This window comes from Euprymna scolopes, chromosome 26, assembly GCF_053919585.1.
Source record: "Euprymna scolopes isolate OS-2025 chromosome 26, ASM5391958v1, whole genome shotgun sequence".
NCBI lineage: Eukaryota > Metazoa > Mollusca > Cephalopoda > Sepiida > Sepiolidae > Euprymna > Euprymna scolopes.
The window spans coordinates 58,310,027-58,328,741 of NC_136507.1; the positions used below are offsets into that span (position 1 = coordinate 58,310,027).

General features: G+C 32.0%; 1 protein-coding gene across 1 annotated transcript in view; it reads left to right on the forward strand.

Moving 5' to 3' along the window:
* LOC145248084 (uncharacterized) overlaps nt 1-18,715 on the forward strand; it is a 480,098-nt gene that overhangs the window by 172,023 nt on the left and 289,360 nt on the right. The window lies entirely within an intron of this gene.

An 18,715-nucleotide genomic window follows, 5' to 3' on the forward strand; every position in this document is an offset into this window, starting at 1 on the left:
TGTCTCAGTCGTGAAGGATTTCTCCTCCACCGAAAGAGAACAAGAAATAGAAGTGCAGCATCTGAAGAACAGATACTACACTTTGATCTTGTTCCGAAGGCCAAGTAGGTATTTATTTGCTCCCCCACCGAGCAAATTAGGCACAAGGCCGATTTTTAATGTGAGGAGTGAAGGGGAAATGGGGACCAACTCCCCAGGGAGTAGGGGAGCTGGATAGTGACAATTGGTATGAAGGGTTGCCCCTACATTGACCAAGGTCTTATATGTGGGGTCGCCCCCACATATGGTCTTTGCTTGCAGTATCTGCCGGAACAGATGCTACACTTTGATCCCTGGCCCGAGGGCCAATCAACAATATTTTATAATTTTGTAAACTACTTTCTGGCGTTTCTATGAGTACATTTTTTTTTAATATACTTGCTTTACTCCATGCTGTATTTTTCCACTTCCGGTTCGTAACAGTAGTTCAGAAGTTGATGTAATCTAGGCAACAGCTTTGTATTATTCTATTTCAAACTAAAATTTACATTAATTTTTGTTAATTTGATTTCCTTCTTATAATTTAAATTAATTTAACCAATTTATATGTGTTAATATTTTCTGATTCAAAACCTAATAATTTCGAACATGTATCTAGGTTGATTCCACATCGTAAAGTTTTGTTTACACTTTCTATGTAAACTTCCGGTCTGTTTCGATCTATCGTTTGTAATAGTTTATCAAATTAAAGCTTTAATTTTCTATATTTTCTTTCTTTCTTATTAATAGAAATTTATTTTTAAATATTGTAAATTACATTTCCTTTTATTATTATTATTATTATTATTATTATTATTATTATTATTGTTGTTGTTGTTGTTGTTTCTATCACTTTATTATTATTATTATTATTATTATTATATTATTATTATAATTATTATTATTATTATTATTATTATTATTATTTATAATATTATAAATTATATTATTTTATTATCATTATTATTATTTAATATCTAAATTAATTCACTTAGGACTCACTTAGAACACACAGTGTAACGTGTTTGTTATTACGACAATTATATTGTATAGGTTCAAAAAGTCTATTGCTGCGTTAACTATATGCATCTAAAACATCTATTCTTAAATGTAGTCTTTTGCGTTTATTGTACTTAGAGTATAATATAATTAAACTTCAATTTTGTATCACGTTATTTCACTTCCGGTTGTACAATTGTTCCTATCATACGTACTTTAGAAAAGTATTTTATTTTTATGTTAAAATAAAGTTTTATATTCTCAAGTTAATTATTATTCATTGCTAGTAACAAAATTTTAATATTAAAATGTTTTATTATTTTTTTCATATATCTATATATCTATATATATATCTATATCTATATATCTATATCTATCTATCTATCTATCTATCTATCTATATATATATATATATATATATATATATATATATATATATATATATATATATATATATATAATGACATTCCTCTGTATCTCTCTTCAGATAAAGAAGTACCCTTGGATATTACTATTAAACTTAGTAAAATTGTTATTACTGAATATATTTATAGTAAAAATTATTATCTTATTTTTATTTGCTTAAGAATAACTTTTTATACTACTAGCAGTTCAGTTCAACTTTGCTCGGGCCCTATGAACTCTTCATAACTTTATGTATATATATATATATATATATATATATATATATATATATATATATATATATATATATATATATATATGTACAAATGTTTGACTCATGTCCAGGTAACTTATATCTAAAATTTCAAGTGTTTAGGCCCAAAATTGGCGGAGGAGTTTGGTAGAGTCTGCAAAGGTCAACTCTTTCAACTTTGACCTCTTGGTAACCAAATTTCCGTCCAAAAACTGATTAAAAAGCTTGTTGCATGTCTTAATACTCTTTATGTAAAATTTAAAATGTTTAGATGCAAAATTGACTGAATAGTTTGTTAGAGATTGTAAAGCTCAAATATTTTTAACTTTGACCCCTTGGCAGCCGAATTTTCCGTCAAAAACCGATTAAAAAGCTTTCTCTATGTCTGAATACCCTTCATATAAACTTTCAAATGTTTACACCAAATATTGGGTGAGTAATTTGGTAGAGATCGCAAAGGTCATGTCTTTTTACTTTGGCCCCAATTTTTACCCCTTTATATATATATATATATATATATATATATATATATATATATATATATATATATGGGGAGGGTGGAACAGGCTGGTTCCATTTTCAACTTTAAGTTTTGTAATGGGTTGTAGTATATGTTAATGATTTTTTTAGAGTATATAAATTCAGAATAGGACAGGTTCTATGAATTGGGGGAAAAAGGCAATCGAAGACATAAAATAATAGAAAATTGTGTGTGTGAGATTCAGGACATTTTTCTTTGTTATCGGTTATTGCTGTTTTTTCTTTAAGTTACAGATGAATAAAAAATCTCGAAACACATACAAATAACTAAAACCATTTACTTGCGTTTTCCTTTGAGCTGGAAAGCAAAAAATGGGAAAGAAAAGTGCAATGACTTGCCTTTGAATTTTATTCCGTTTTCATGAGTGATTGATTTTGTTGTTGTTTTGTTTTTACTTTTTTTATTGGTTTAAAATAAAATATATTACTAGGAGTTCTAAGCAAATGGAATGGAAAATAATACGACGAAATTTATACAACTAGTGTTGATCATGTCGGAATGAGACACTGTAAGCATTGAAGATCCCTTAAACATGTTAAACTTTAAAAATGAAAGAGCAGAATATACAGAATAAAGTTTGCTTTTTGATAAGAATATGTAAGTAAAATAAGATACAATTATTAAACAATAAACTAACCTTAAATAACACTTTAAATAGAAATAGAAATAAAGTCATCTATTAATTTTACACATTCGCAAAATAGTGTATAATCTCTAAACAAAAACAGAACAAAAGAAGTTAAATTCAGCCGGGCCTTTGTTTGAAAGACGCCTTACCATTAGCAATGTTAACCAGTAGAAGGGAATAACAATTAATTATTAGCTAGTTGGACGCAACACTACGTGTATATTTAAAAATAACTAAATGTCTAAATGGATATTTTCTCAAAACGGAACACACACATCTAACCTGTTACCAAGATCGCTGGAACTTCGTTTGATCACTCTACCATTCCAGTAATTGTTCCACTGCCGATTAAATCCTCTATCTGTATAAGACACAGGTACGACCGAAAATGGAATACTGTTGCCACGCCTGGCAGAAGCTGCTCGGTGCGCCCTATCCTGTTTTGATAGAGTTCAAAACCGGCTTCGAAACCTAATAGGTGATGTCCTTTTTTCTTCCCTGTAACCTGTTTCCCACGAAAGAGATGTTGTGAGTCTGTTTCTGTTATATCGCTATTTTCATGGCAAGTGCTCGACTGAACTCCAATCCTTGCCAAACTTTCACAAAAAAGAAACTCTCGAATAGCTACAACCACTATATATGGTTTTCCTCACTATCTATCTGTGCCTAAATATAAACACAGATTCCATAAACAAACCCTCTTTCCCAGAACTGCTCGCCTGTAGAACACTATTTCGTTAACCTGTTTCTCGGTTGAATACAAGATGGTAGCCTTCAAATCCAATGTAAACAAGTTCTTGTTGAGCCCTCCCCATAAATAATCAAATTTAACCCAATTTACACCATTAACGATTGCTACACTACCACCTTACAGTAATTAACCATTATCCTCGAGCGGCCTTCAGACCTTGATAAGTGATGACACCCAGGTAAAGAGAGATAGGGAGAGATAGAAAGATAGAGAGGAGAAGGAGAAAGATGAATTGATTTAATACATAACTTAAAGATATTTGAATCTATCTTCAGAAGAATGACTTTATGGGACAATAAATATATGAAGGCTTAACAGCTAGACGAAGCCTTGTATGTATATATAAACGTGACTAAATGTCTAAATGAATATTTTCTAGACCACACGAATATTTGTAGTGTTGAAGGAGGCTGTGTGTGCGTGCGTGCGTGTGGGTGTGTGTGAGTGTGAGTGTGGGTGTATGTAATAAATAATAAAAACAGTAATAAAGATAATAATAATAACAAAACATTTCTATAATAATCTATCAAGATACAGAAAACTACATGTATGGGTGAAGCACACACACACACACACACACACACACACACGCACACGCACACGCACACACACACATATATACATATATCCTAATTAAGCCGATGATGAAGGTTCTCATAATGGATTTCTCTCTTTTTACTATTAGGTCCCATTTGACTGGGGACAGGCTTCTCTTTGGGCTACTGCACTGCCCGGAAAAAACAATTTTCATTATTTCAGCTGCTTTGAAAACTTTCCAATCGGATTATATGCATCGTCACGCTGGACTTATTTTGTTTTCTAAAGAACTATTTTGCATTTTGCATCAACTTAAGAGGAGTTTCATGCAGCTGAAATAATATGTGCGGTTTGTTTTTTATATATAGTTTTTTTTACACATCCAATATTTTTTCACTTTTTTATTTGGCAATTTATAAGTACAAAAAAAATTGCGGTTTCACTTAATGCCTTAACTAGCAAATTCTAGCATTGCTACAAATATAATTTGCTGATTTCTTTATGTCCTCTGATGAGAAGAATAACAACAATAGCATTCTTTGAAACTCTGTGTTATAAGGACTTTCTAAATTGTTTTTTGAGGTATTAAGTCGAACAATAAATTTTGATTATAAAGTTCAACTTACAGTTTTAATTTTCTTTCTCTTATATATATATATATATATATATATATATATATATATATATATATATATATATATATATATGGGGATGTATTAATATGTGCGTGTATGTTTGTGTGTGATTGTATTTTAACTGTATCTTTATCTTTATTCTTTTCTATTATTATTTTATTTTTTCTATACTATTTTTTATATTGCGTCCTATATATTTTTTTCTATTTTTTGTATACTATATGCATTATATATTAAATAATAAATTTAAAACTTTATTTATCTTTTTAATTACTTTTCTATTTTCTGCGTTACGCCCGGGATATGACAAAGTCCGTGGTAATGAATTGTTGCGTCCACTTGGCACGATCACAGGCTTGGTTTGAGTGAATGCCGATTTACGCAAATCATTTTGCAGGGCGTTTGATAATCACATTATCAGCAGGGAATCTTGATCGCTTCCCGGCCACTTTGGATTTAAAACTGAACTTCGTTATGCCATGTTCGAATAATCTGAGCCGCCATTTACTCATCTTGCCCTTAATTGGCGCGATGCCGTAGTGCCTTCGGATTTTATTATTTTAAATCTGGTAGAGCCATATTTTTTAATTATTAAGAATAAATATTATTAAAAATTAATTACATGGAGTGCCGACGGATCTACTAATGTCAATTTGGAACACAGAGTTTTACGGGAAACTGGATATCTCCTACATTAAAATAAAAAAGACCTTTTGTCTTACTTTGCCCTCGTGGGGAGATAAATCAATATGTATCGTCGACGGAAGTCTACAAAAATTTTACAAGCGTAGTAAATACAAATAAACCGAATTTATGAATGAAACGAAAAAAAAAAACGTTCACGTTTGTATGTTAAACAATCGTATAAAAAAGGAAGAATGATAAAGACGAAGAAAAAGAAAATGCGACAAGAGATTTTAAGGAAATTTACGATATGAACAAAAAGCAGGAAAAAGAAAGTGAAAACGTCTGGTCCTGTTAAAAAGGGGCCAGCATTTAATAGCTTAATCATTTGTACGGATGTTTAAGGGTCTCGTGTACCCTTTTTCGTATCTGTTGGCCTCGAAGTGTGACCTCCGTTTGGTAAGCGTTCATCGGATAACAACGGAAACATAATAATTCGTTTAAATGAGAGCGTGGGGAATAAGAATTATAAAAAGAAAAGAAAGAGAGAGAGAGAGAGAGAGAGAGAGAGAGAGAGAGAGTTACAGAAAAAAAAGAGAGAAAGAGTTAAGGTGAAATATAATTTAGGGAACGGAAAGAAAGAATTAAAGAATTAAGACAAATAGCGAGAAACTAATAAACATAAAAGAAAGAGAAGGTTACAAAATTACAAAAAAAAAAGAAAATAATAATAATAAAGAAGAAAAAGAGAGAGGGGATAAGAGCAGAAAGGGGAGAGAGAAAGAAAAAAAGCGAGAGAGAGAGTACAAAAAATAAATAAAGAACACACAAAAAAGAGAGAATTTAAAAAATAAATAAAGAGTACAGATAACGAGCAGCGGCATTCACTCTACGTTAATTCAACTAGTTTGCCCCTAAGGTGGAAGTTTTTAGGGAATATCCAATTCACAAGCGGTCCTAAGTTACATGTATATCCGGTTGCGGGGGAATGTCGACGTCCTATACATGTAGCAACTGTTATTCTTAAATAGTCACCAATCTAGTGCTGACCAGGCTCAAAGTTGCTTAACTTCATTCATCTAGTGAGAACCGGTGTATAAACTTAATTGTTCCCTACAGAGTACAGATAAGATGCTGACTCTTTCTTATCTGTATCACTTTCTTATCTCACAGAGTTCAGTAAAGAAAAAGATTAATGAAAAGAAAAGGAAAAAGAGTATAAAAATCACTGTAAAAAAAAAACCCAAAAAACAAAAGATGTAGAAGCTTACGAGAAAAAATTACGCGAAATAGCGGGCATACAACAGATAACTATATTTTTGCTTGCCACTGGAGTAAAGTGTGCCACAAGGCCCGTGGGGTGGCGATAACCAATTGCTCAGAGACGTGCACTGAAATAGCCGTGAACAATAATAAAAGTTCACTGTTGAAAGCCCTTAAACATGAATGCAGCCATAAATCGCGAGTTGAAATTGATGGACATATTCATGGGTCGGCCATTTTACACGCTTAAGAGGTGCTTTTTTTTTTCATTGGTGATCTTTTAAACCAAAGAATTTCAGGTGAAAACATTATTACGTACTTACGTGTCATGTCGAATTAGTATAAATTTAAAAAAAATCACGAAAATTGATCCAGTAGAAAAATAATTAGAAGTAAAAATAGAACTTATCGAATTCTCGAGTTTTATCGCACGTTTAATGTAGAACAGCTGTGCAACCAATTCAGTATGACAAACAAGGGAGATAACCTTTGATTTAAATTAAGAGTCAGCCATCTTTAAACACTCCGTCAGTGAACGTAATTGTGGGTGATTTTTTTTTTATTTAAAATATTTCTAGCACATCATTTACTCAGTTATTATTTATTTATTATTATTTTTTTGTAAATTTTGGAGTTTATACTAATTTCACCATAATACGTAAGTATGTAATAATGTTTTCACCTGAAATGCGTTGGGACTAAAAGATCAGTAATGTAAACAAGCACCGATTGGAAATCTTTCTAAATTGTTGAAGATCACGATGAACAGTTGTATAGTTTACGGAACGCTTCATTACCAATTCTACTGCTAATGATAGCACAATGATGAACCAAGGAGTTCTTTATCCAACCAATCTGGGCGTCCTCATAGGTTTTCATCTCGTAGGGTAAAACTTTCATTTCTGAAATTTGTAAATCAACTTGGACACGTTCTATCAAACAGATGATCTTAATAAACAATAAGAAAATAATTAATAAAATGTCCTTTTTTCAAACCAATATGCAAATTAATTAATCTTACGACTGCTATTTCTTATACACAAGTAGTAGATAAAAATGCTGCTGCAAAGTTGAATTAACTTGAAATCGTTTTTACTAGCCTGGATGTCTGGCGTTGCCCGGGTGTTTGGAGGTGTGTGTTTAGTAAAAAAAAAAAATGGTAGTGGGCAGACAGGCTCGAACGCATACCGCGAAGGAGGAAAAGAACGTGAGAAAAAAAAGTGACATCTTTGTCGTTGCGTCTATCGCCAAACCGGAAGTGGCGAAGTTTTAAATTAAGGCAAGTCAATCGAAAAGAGGGGATGATTTTCGAAAATATCGGCGAAAAAAAACTACCCCACCCCGTAGAAAAGTGCCCAGTTGAGGGTGAAGGAGTTAACTGTTTTTGGCCCATTTTTCGATATTTGTCGTCCGAAGAGTCAAGCTTTTAAACAATACCGACCTTGTGAAAATCCGTCCCCTTTGTCGAAAGATTTAGGCATGCATACATACATACATTTAAACAGACAGGTGAGATTTATATTATAGATTATTGTATTATTGGTGCGAGAAATTGGCGCAAATTTTACATTGAGATTTATCGATAACATGATTGAATTCTTTGCTTAATGTTTAGTATATTGTTATTCTAATATTTTCTGAATTCATACCTCATCATTTTCTCGTTGTGCACTGTACTTTACCTCTCGCCTTGAACTTTTAATCACTAAACATCATTGTCAACCCAACCAGTAAAAACAGACCAAATGAATATTTCGAGTCGAATGGGCTGTCATTTTTTTGTTTCATTCATAAAACATTATGCGCCTTGAATGCTTCTCGCTTACGTTTTCAAAACGTGAACTTCAAATTAATTTCCCATGCAGAATAAAACACCCAGTATTTAATTTGTTTCGATTATAATAAAAAATAATTTTATTTTTATAGAAAATCTTACATGGCGTTAAATTTTAGATAAACAAATCCATACCGAACATATGAGATGCCTCAAATAATATCGAAAATCGATAATAAAAAAATCAATTAAAGAAGGGACACCCCGATTTTGACCAAAGTAAACACCCTTACACAACCTAATATCACAAGTGCATTTGAGAAGTTTATCACTGCACAAGCAGAAGTGTATAAAATCAACAGTAACTTCTTTGATAAAACAGGGGCGCGTTCGAAATGAATGCTTCTGTTTAAAGTATGAAGGAAATATAATACTTTTGTGCTTTAAAATTTAATTCAAAACATTATATAAAAATAAGTTGACAAAATCAAACAGCATATTCTCTACAGTGCAATATAGACTTCAATGTACTGTGGAATAAGTCACTGCATGGAGGCATGTAGAGTTTCTTTCCGGTGCATCGCGGTGGGTACTCGATTAGAGCAAGCAATGAAACGATCTGCTTGAAAAAAAATGGGCGATTTTTCCAATTTCGGTATTAATAAATGTATTGGAAGTGTAGAGCATTTGATGATCATCATTCAATCCCGGACAACGCCGTGTGCCCATGTTATGATAAAATAAAGCCTTAGTTAAGTGAAAAAAATAATCAACAAGAAAACGACGGAAACTTGAAAGCTTAAAAAAAAAAGAAAAGAAATTATCAATTGATAAAAATGAAGAAAGGAAATCTAGACGGAAAATGTCTCATTGTGGAAATAGGACGAAGTGGGTTTTTTTTTTTAATTCATTTCGGACGGCGTGTGAATTATATGATTATGACTTGCTTTTCCCCTTCAATTAAACACATTAAATAGTTTCGCCCGGTAGTTATTAATCGCTAAAATTTCAGTGACAAACCGATAATCAACGCAACGGTTGTAGGTTAAATCGCGGGCTAGGGAAAGATGCTAGTCTAACCGCACTGATGAGTTATCATACAACGAAACAGTGCTGTATGTAGATGACTCTCTCTCTCTCTCTCTCTCTCTCTCTCTATATATATATATATATATATATATATATATATATATACACACACATGTGTATATATATATATATTTATATATAGGCATATATATATGTATATATATTTATATATACATAATATATATATACATATATATACATCGATATATTTATATAAATACATGTATATATATGCATATATATATTTATATAAATACATGTATGTATATGTATTTATATAAATACATGTATATATATACATGTATTTATATAAATATATATGCATATATATATACACATGTATTTATATAAATATATATATGTAAATATATATATATATATATATATATATATATATATATATATATATATACTTAGTTTTCTATAGCAACCTTTTTTGGTTTGATAAGGTGGTCTCTTTGAATTGAGACACCACTATATATATATATATATATATATATATATATATATATATATATATATATATATATATATGCGTATATATATATATATATATATATATATATATATATATATATATATGCGTATATATATATATATATATATATATATATATATATATATGAATAATATCTGTGTGAATGAGAGGATATGTTTAAAATGGAAAAAAATGTATTAAAATATTCTTCTACGTCTTCGTTTTTAGTCGATTTTTATCTCGTATTTTTAAATTCTGCTTAATATTCAATAAAAATGTTTCAGACGTCTTACCGACCAACAGATTTATCTCCTCTTCTGGAATTGTATTTTTGTGTTAAAGAACTGCAATAAAAAAAAAACACCTTTTTTTTCTAAAAGTATCCAAGTGAGAAATGCTCGTCTATCTTCTTCGTCCGACTCTTCAAACTCATCCAAGTTGGATCTTGAAAGAGAAGCCATTAGTCAAATAAAATTAGCCGTCATGGGTGAATGTCACGTCACAGTTTTCGTGTCGTCTGCTTCTGTCAGTTTTCTTTTTCGGTTTTCCGTTTGAGGCACAAAATTCTCAGCATTTGATTTATTTAGGATGTTTTAGCTGCGTCCTTGCATATGTGTGATTCGGTTTATAAGTCGATCACTCAGTATGTCACGTTTCTGTTTGAAATAACATTTACTTTGGTCTGTCACACTTCATTTAGAAATAATATTTTCTTTTGGTTTGCTATACTTAATTTAGAAATCATATTTTTGAGGGTCTGTAACGCTTTATTTAAAAATGTTTTCTTTGGTCTGTAACGCTCCATTTAGAAATAAATGTTTCTTTTGGTCTGTTACGCTTTATTTTGAAATAGTGTTTCCTTTGGTCTGTAATTTCATTTAGAAATAACATTTTATTTGGTCTGTTACGCTTAATTTGGAAATAATATTTCCCTTTGGTCTGTTACGCCTAACTAAGAAATATTTTCCTTTGGTCTGTTACGCTTCATTAATAATTTTTTTTTTTTTTTTTGGTAGTTACGCTTAATTTAGAAATAATATTTTATCTATCTATCTATCTATCTATCTATCTTTATTATCTTAATTTGACATAATTCATCTCTGTCCCCCTCGTATCCTTGTCCAAATTCATTCTTCTCTCTTGTTTTTATCTCTCCTGTTTTTTTTTCTTTTCTGTCCGTCTGTCACTCTCTCTCTCTCTCTCTCTCTCTCTCTCTCTCTCTCTCTCTCTCTCTCTGTCTTTCTTTCTCTCCTCTGTTCGATACATTAACTTTCTCTCTCACGCTTTTGCCTTCTTTCTTCACCCCCCCCCCGTCCTACATTTCAACTCGTTCTCTTTTCAACTCTATCCTTATTCTACTTCACTCTTCGCTCTCTCTTTCTTATCTCCTTGTCAAACCACCATTTCCTGTTCTTCACCTCCTCCCATTACTTCTTTCTTTTCCGTACACTCGGCTTCTTTCGTATCTCCTCAACGCACACATCCCCCCCTTCTTCTTTTCAATTCTTCATTCAACTCCTTTCCCTTTTTCATTTTCTCGCCTCGTCTTTCTCCTGTTCTTTCTATAACCCCCTCCTTACCTCTCTCTCCTTTTCCCCCCGCCCCTCTCTCTCTCTCTCTCTCTCTCTCTCTCTCTCTCTCTCTCTCTCTCTACGTCATCCAACCTCAAACGTTTTCTTTTATCCGTTCTGTCTTAGTAAAATCCAAGTCAAGTACTTCCTTTTTCGTTTTCACTCATTTTTCTCTATCAACCGTTCATATTCTCTGCCTTGATGGCGATTCGAACACGTTCCGTCACTTGACTTATCCACTTTAAATTCTTTTCCTTCCACTTTGAATTCACATGATTCTTCTTTCTTCTCTGTTCGCTTCTTTTACTCTTCATGAGTGTTTCTTCATCTCAGCCCCACCCCCACATTACCCCGTCGATACTAATCACTTACATCTTAATTAAAATAAAACCAATGTCGATTGTATCCCCTGGCAGATGAATCCTTGGGTTTAACTACTTTACTATAAAAATCACATTTCAAATTATACATTTCTGCAGTTTTAGATAAAGATTAGTTATTCATATTGTTTGGATTCTTCGGACTACTGTTCTCATCTTCTGTGTCATTTTTCACAACGTTTCGATCGATGTAAATGTAACCTCCGGCCTACTTCAGATCTATCTTGTTGAACTCGGGAATGTTTCTGTCAGCAAGACACACCTGTAGAAAGTCGGAGGTTACATCGAGCAAAACGTTGTAAAAATTGCACTCAAGATAAGAAGAGTAGTCCGAAGAATCCAAATAATATGAATTTCAAATTCTATCTTACGTAATATACGAGTTTCACGATTAATATTATAAACACTTCTATGTTTCTTCCTTTCTTTTTAAATCAAATTCTTTTACAAATTATTGATTCATTTTATATTTTCTAGAAACGTTTTTTTTAATGAGTTTTTATCACGAAAGTAAATTTCATCATCTTTTGACAGTTTTTGAGTATTTAACTAATTATTTTACATCATTAAACTTTGAACGTTTTAGTTTCTCTCTCAAACATAATCTACATCGACCGTGTCAATATTGCCGTATGTTTAAGAGTTTTCATTCAACTACTGGCAATGGGATGTTACCCTAAGTTTTTAGTAATAATTTAACAACAACGTACTATTCCACATGTTTATTTTATAATTAAATGTGCTTTTCTGGCTATAATATCTATTTTATAAATCTATCTCAGTTCCTCCTATATATTTTCAATATCTTCACAATCGATAGCGTATTGACTAAATAGATTTGAATGACTAAATCTAATACACAATTATTTCTAATAGATTAGTATAATGGTAGAACAAATTGTCTGATCATGTTAAAATAGATTTAATAAAATTGTTAAATATCTAGGCCGTGTGTACGGGGGAATCATTTAAACAGAAGCGGGTCCTAAATACAAATGAACAAAAAACAGCATAAAATAATTATCAATTATACTAACAAGTAATTTTAATAAAAATTATGAACCCTTCAAGGTTTCATGTATGATATGAAGAGAAACTGGAATCTTAGGGAGATATCAATCCTACCAGTTATTATAGGTGCCACAGATCCTCTCGGTAAGAACAAAACGTTTTGGTGGGGTTGGAGGTTGAGATTGCACTGGACAAATGCACACACATATACACTAAAATAAACATATGCACACTAAAACGTAAACAAACGTAATATACTAAAGCATATATTCGTGAAAGCAAACACACACACTCATATTAAAACAAAACGGACTCGCGCATAAAAAAACAACAAAGCACACACACACATGCAAACACAAATTCACTAAAGGAAACGCATTCTAAATTAAACACGCGCATATTAATAAAAACAAGCAGACACACAGGTACACACACAAAGCAATATTTACATTCACATACACATCGACGAAAACACGTCTTTCTCTCTTAATCACACATTTAAACCGTCAAATACAGACGCTCACAGCTACACACGCACAGCTATACACATAAGTCAGAAAGAGTGGCAACCTTGGTTGAAGTGAGTGTCCCTAATCATGGCGGTCTGAACAGAGCTAAAAGGGAAAAACAGACCAGATACCAAGGTCTCATGTATGATATGAAAAGAAACTGGAATCTTAGGAAGATATCAATCATACTAGTTATTATAGGTGCCACAAGGCTTATGAAGAAGAACCTGAAGACCTACCTAACTAATATTCCTGGTGAACCAAGTGCAAAAGAGATCCAGACAATTGTACTTAAGGGAACAACCAGGATACTAAAAGAGAGCTCTCGGCTGGTTTCAATAAAAGGCAGAGGAATATTGGCATCTAGTTTGGCTTCTCCATGCCCAGCATTACAATTTTCAAAGAAAGAATTTTTTTAAAAGCACCTGCTATGAAGAAGCAACAAGCTTGATCAACTGTCAAAAAGACGATTAGTTAAAAGTATGATGTTTGAAATGTAATTTTCGGCTTAAGATTACACAGGTGTAATTAAAGTCAGACCAATTCAGTGAAACTACAAAAACCGAATAAAAAGCGATTGGAGTGTGACTACAATATCAGTGATGCCCTAAGGGGCGTTTCAGATTGTCACAAATGGTTACGTAATAACAATCCAAAATGGATATCGTCGTTGGTTGAAGATTTGAGCTCGAGAAGAATCAACCCGTCGAATTCTCGTATGTCGCTTCTCTGTTACAGCCACACACCCATAAGTGTCACCGACAAATACAGTTATATTGTTATAGTTTCATATGTCGCCATTCTTTTAAACATTGAATAAATCCAACAAAACAATTTTAATAATGGACTGGATGAATTGATGAATAAAAGTAAATCAAAACTGAATATACAGAAACACTTTTGAGAATATAATTTAAGAATTAATCTGTAAGTTCATTCCATATATTTTCTGGAGAACGCAGTTAGAGATCTACGTGAAAAAAGCCGGGGCTTTTCTCGATTGAGGAATACAAGAAAGTATACTGCCAGTTGATATGATCATGGCACGTAATAAAACAAAAGATCATGCTTAGACGTGAAGGAAAAAAGAGATAAGTAAAAATGATGGCATGAAAAACATTTTTAAGCAACAAATATTTGGACTGAATCCATATAACACTTATTGTTGTTTAATTTTTGACGTTGAAGTAGTATTTTATTTTTGTAGTCAAGTGGTATTATGCCTTGTCTGAAGTGATTTCGCACACGCACACATATATAAATATATATATATATATATATATATATATATATATATATATAACGAAAATTATATAAATTCTACATAACATAATTGAAATGATAAACACAAATCACATTATATTCATCTTCGGGAGGAAATCTGGAAACGTTGCAGAATAAATAAATAATTTTGGTTTTATTATTTTTCTATATATATATATATATATATATATATATATATATATATATATATATATATATATAGGGTGGACCAAAAAAACGGGCCCCAACTCTAATCTAATATATATATATATATATATATATATATATATATATATATATATATATATATATATATATATATAGGGTGGACCAAAAAAACGGGCCCCAACTCTAATCTAATATATATATATATATATATATATATATATATATATATATATATATATATATATATATATGCATGTGAGTGTGTGTAAGAGAGAGAAAGAGACACAGATAGATAGAGATAGATAAATAGAAAGAGAGAGAGAGAGAGAGATAGAGAGAGAGATGATCAAAGAGAATGTATATATGACGAAAATGGAAATAGGGCAATTCAAAAATAATATACTAGGAAGTCAAAACTGATATACTAGGAAGTCAAGTATGAAACGCTTCATGTTTTTATGTTGACTTCCTTGTATTACTTTTGTTGAGGTTATCTTTTATTTACATTTCATTCACACAAACACACACACACACACACACACACACACACACATATATATATATATATATATATATATATATATTAAGAAGCTTAGAATATATAGAGTAAAGTTACATAGGAACTTTATCACATTATCATATATACGCACACACACACACACACACACACACACACACACACACACACACACACATATATATATATATATATATATAGACTATCCTGTCGTCGTCGATTTCGACGTATGATGTTCCGCCACAACAATTAAATTGCTCGGAAATCCATGCAGATGATTTGTACATAGTGGTGAAGGCTTTGTGTATTACCAACCACTCTTTTGGTATTACTGCTAACCTCTGTCGGTGTAGATGGCTGTCACAGGACAGAGTATACAGTAGACCGCAGGTTTTTACATCAGAGTTTCCTTCTCTTAGATACATCTCTTAATGAAGACAGAGGGTGCATCTCTCCCAGTGAATTAATGCGCCTCCAGATACCAACCTGGAAATTTCGCACACACACTGCCTAACCTTCCCAAGCTAGAGGTTGCTTTACTTCGGTTATCAGGCGAGAATCGGTCTGTAATTGTAATCTGATTGTGCTGGACACACACACACACACACACACACACACACACACACACACACACACACACACACACACACATATATATGTGTGTGTGTGTGTGTGTGTGTGTGTGTGTGTGTGTGTGTGTGTGCTCTCATGGGCAAAAAAAAAAAAATAAATGTGCCAAGAGTAAAAGAAGGAAGAAATGAAAATTTCTATTTTGCAGATCATTATTATTATAACATATAATAATAAGTGGAAAAATTAATCGTAAAAATGGTAAGACTGCATCTTGGCGAGGATATAAAAAACCGAATTACAAATGATTACCAGCAGATTTTTGATATTTTAAGAAAAGAAAATTTGAAAACATATCTTTCTGCAGTGAAGCAAATTGGTCAAAGGTTCGAAGTCGAACGCTTGGTAAAAGAGAAATCTGGATCGGGTCGCCCTAGAGCATCCACTTTGAAGGACGACCACATGCTTAAATTAATTGTTTTGAAGGATAAAATGAAAACTTATGTTGACCATAACAAAGAATTCAAAACAGCGCTGGAAATTCTCTTTCTAGATATACAATATCTAGACGAATGAAAGAAATGGGATTTTCCTCTGAAAAGGTGTGCAAAGAATCATTTTTATCTAAGAAGCACATCAATGATAGAAAGAGATTTTTCTCGTGTTATGACGAGAAAGATACAGACTAGTTCAGGAATGTTTTCTGGTAAAATGAATCAAGATGTTGTCTTGTTAGTGATGCTCCTGATGCTTCTGAATGGTGCAACCGAAGAATAGGAGAAAGATTTTCGACAAGTTGCATAAAAACGACAGTTAAACGCGGGAATGGAGGGATAATGGTATGAGGAACTTTTACTGCAGCAGGAGTTGGGGAACTTATTAGATGTGAGAAGTCAATCAATGCAAAGAAATACATTCGAATATTAGAAAACCAAGTATCCAGAAGCTGAGAATATCCCAGAACATTATTTTTCAACATGATAATGCCCCTGCACACATTGCTAAAGTCACAAAAAATGGTTTTCTGAATATTCAACTGATGTGATATTTTGGCGAGGTGAAAGCCCCGATTTAAACCCAATCGATAATATTTGGTCCATAATATCTCGTGCATTGGCTGGGAAAACTTTTGAGAACAATGACAAACTGTGGGAAGCTGTGGAAAGCGAATGGAATAGCATCTCCTCTTTACAGTGTTCCACTTTGGTTGAGAGCATGTCTAAAAGGATTGATCTTTTAAAGAAATCAAAAGGGAATGCGATTCCATCCGAAGCATTTATTAAAATAAATATCTTGTTCTGTGTTATTAGTATCGTTTAAGTTTCCCCGTTCAATTGTTCTTTGTTCAATATTGCTTTTAGTGCAATAAAATGAATAAAATTTGTTTAGTCCATTTTTTTTGCTCACGAGTATATATATATATATATATATATATGTATATATATATATATATGGCAGTTGTATCTATACGAATTATTCAGATTTATTATATATATTACTTTTATTTTTAAAAACAATCATCTATTAGGTTCCACTAGGTTATAAATAAGACATTAAACAATATATTTTAAATCTATGAGGTAAGATATAATAGTACTGCTTACTATATAATTACTCTGAAGAAAGGATAAAATTCATGTATATTCATTAACTATTAGCGGAGAGTCGTTGGAACCCTCTTAAGAATTCCCGTGAAATTTGCTAAAATTCTTTTGGTTCAATGATGTATGAACTTATAGAAATGAGTCTTTCAATAGTAAGCCACTTATTGCCAAAACTGAAATGTAACTCTTTGTGTGAACTGCTTTGCTTCTTATGTGCGAATTTTATCTCTTTTCTTTCTTCATCTTTTTCTTCTAGGGGGTGGGGCATCCAACCAGATGTCTGAAATTTACCCCTATCTTAGGGAGTCCAACCAAGAGATCTTTTTAGGATTCTAGCCGCCCCTTTTAGTGCAATCGTTTGTGTCTCACTTGCACTTGATTCACTGGGTATAATTGTTAAGTACTTTTTAAAGTTCTTATTCATAAGCCAGTTGCTCCTATAATGATTGGTATAATTGAAATCTCTTTTAATTTCCAATTTCGTTTCATATCATAAGTCCTTTTGAATGTATAGCCTTCTGATTTCTAAAATATATTACATGTACCCGGTGTCTTATTTAGTTAGTATTTCCCTTTCCAAAAATAAATAAATAAAATAAATAAATAAACTTGTTCTTTTAATTTTTATCTTTTAGCCCATTTTCATTCATAAAGCAAAGTTTCAACTCGGTACTAAAAAAAAAAAAATGAGACACCCTGGAATTAGATGAATTAATAGATGTGATTTCGAAAACTAATTTTTAAATAGAGTATTTTGAAGATACGGGCTATACACGTGCTATGCAATCTTCTTTCACATTTCCCAGCCAATATAAACATGAAAATATATGAAACAGACTTGTACCGAATATTTTACAAAGTCGACGCAATCAAACGATTTTTTTTTCTGACGATTGACCTTCGACCTTTCCTCTCGAAGTCTGACTTGTTACGCAAATGATATCGATCCTCCCATTCTCCTCGTCTTCAAAACATGTTCCTCTTTTCATCTTCCAATGCTTAATCCCATACTTGTGTTCCTCGGAACGGTACCATCCACTCTCATCACCCACTCTATCTGACATTGCTACCTTAAGTCTTAGCAATTTTTTTTTTCCTTTAAGGAGGGGGAAGGGTGTGGGATTTGG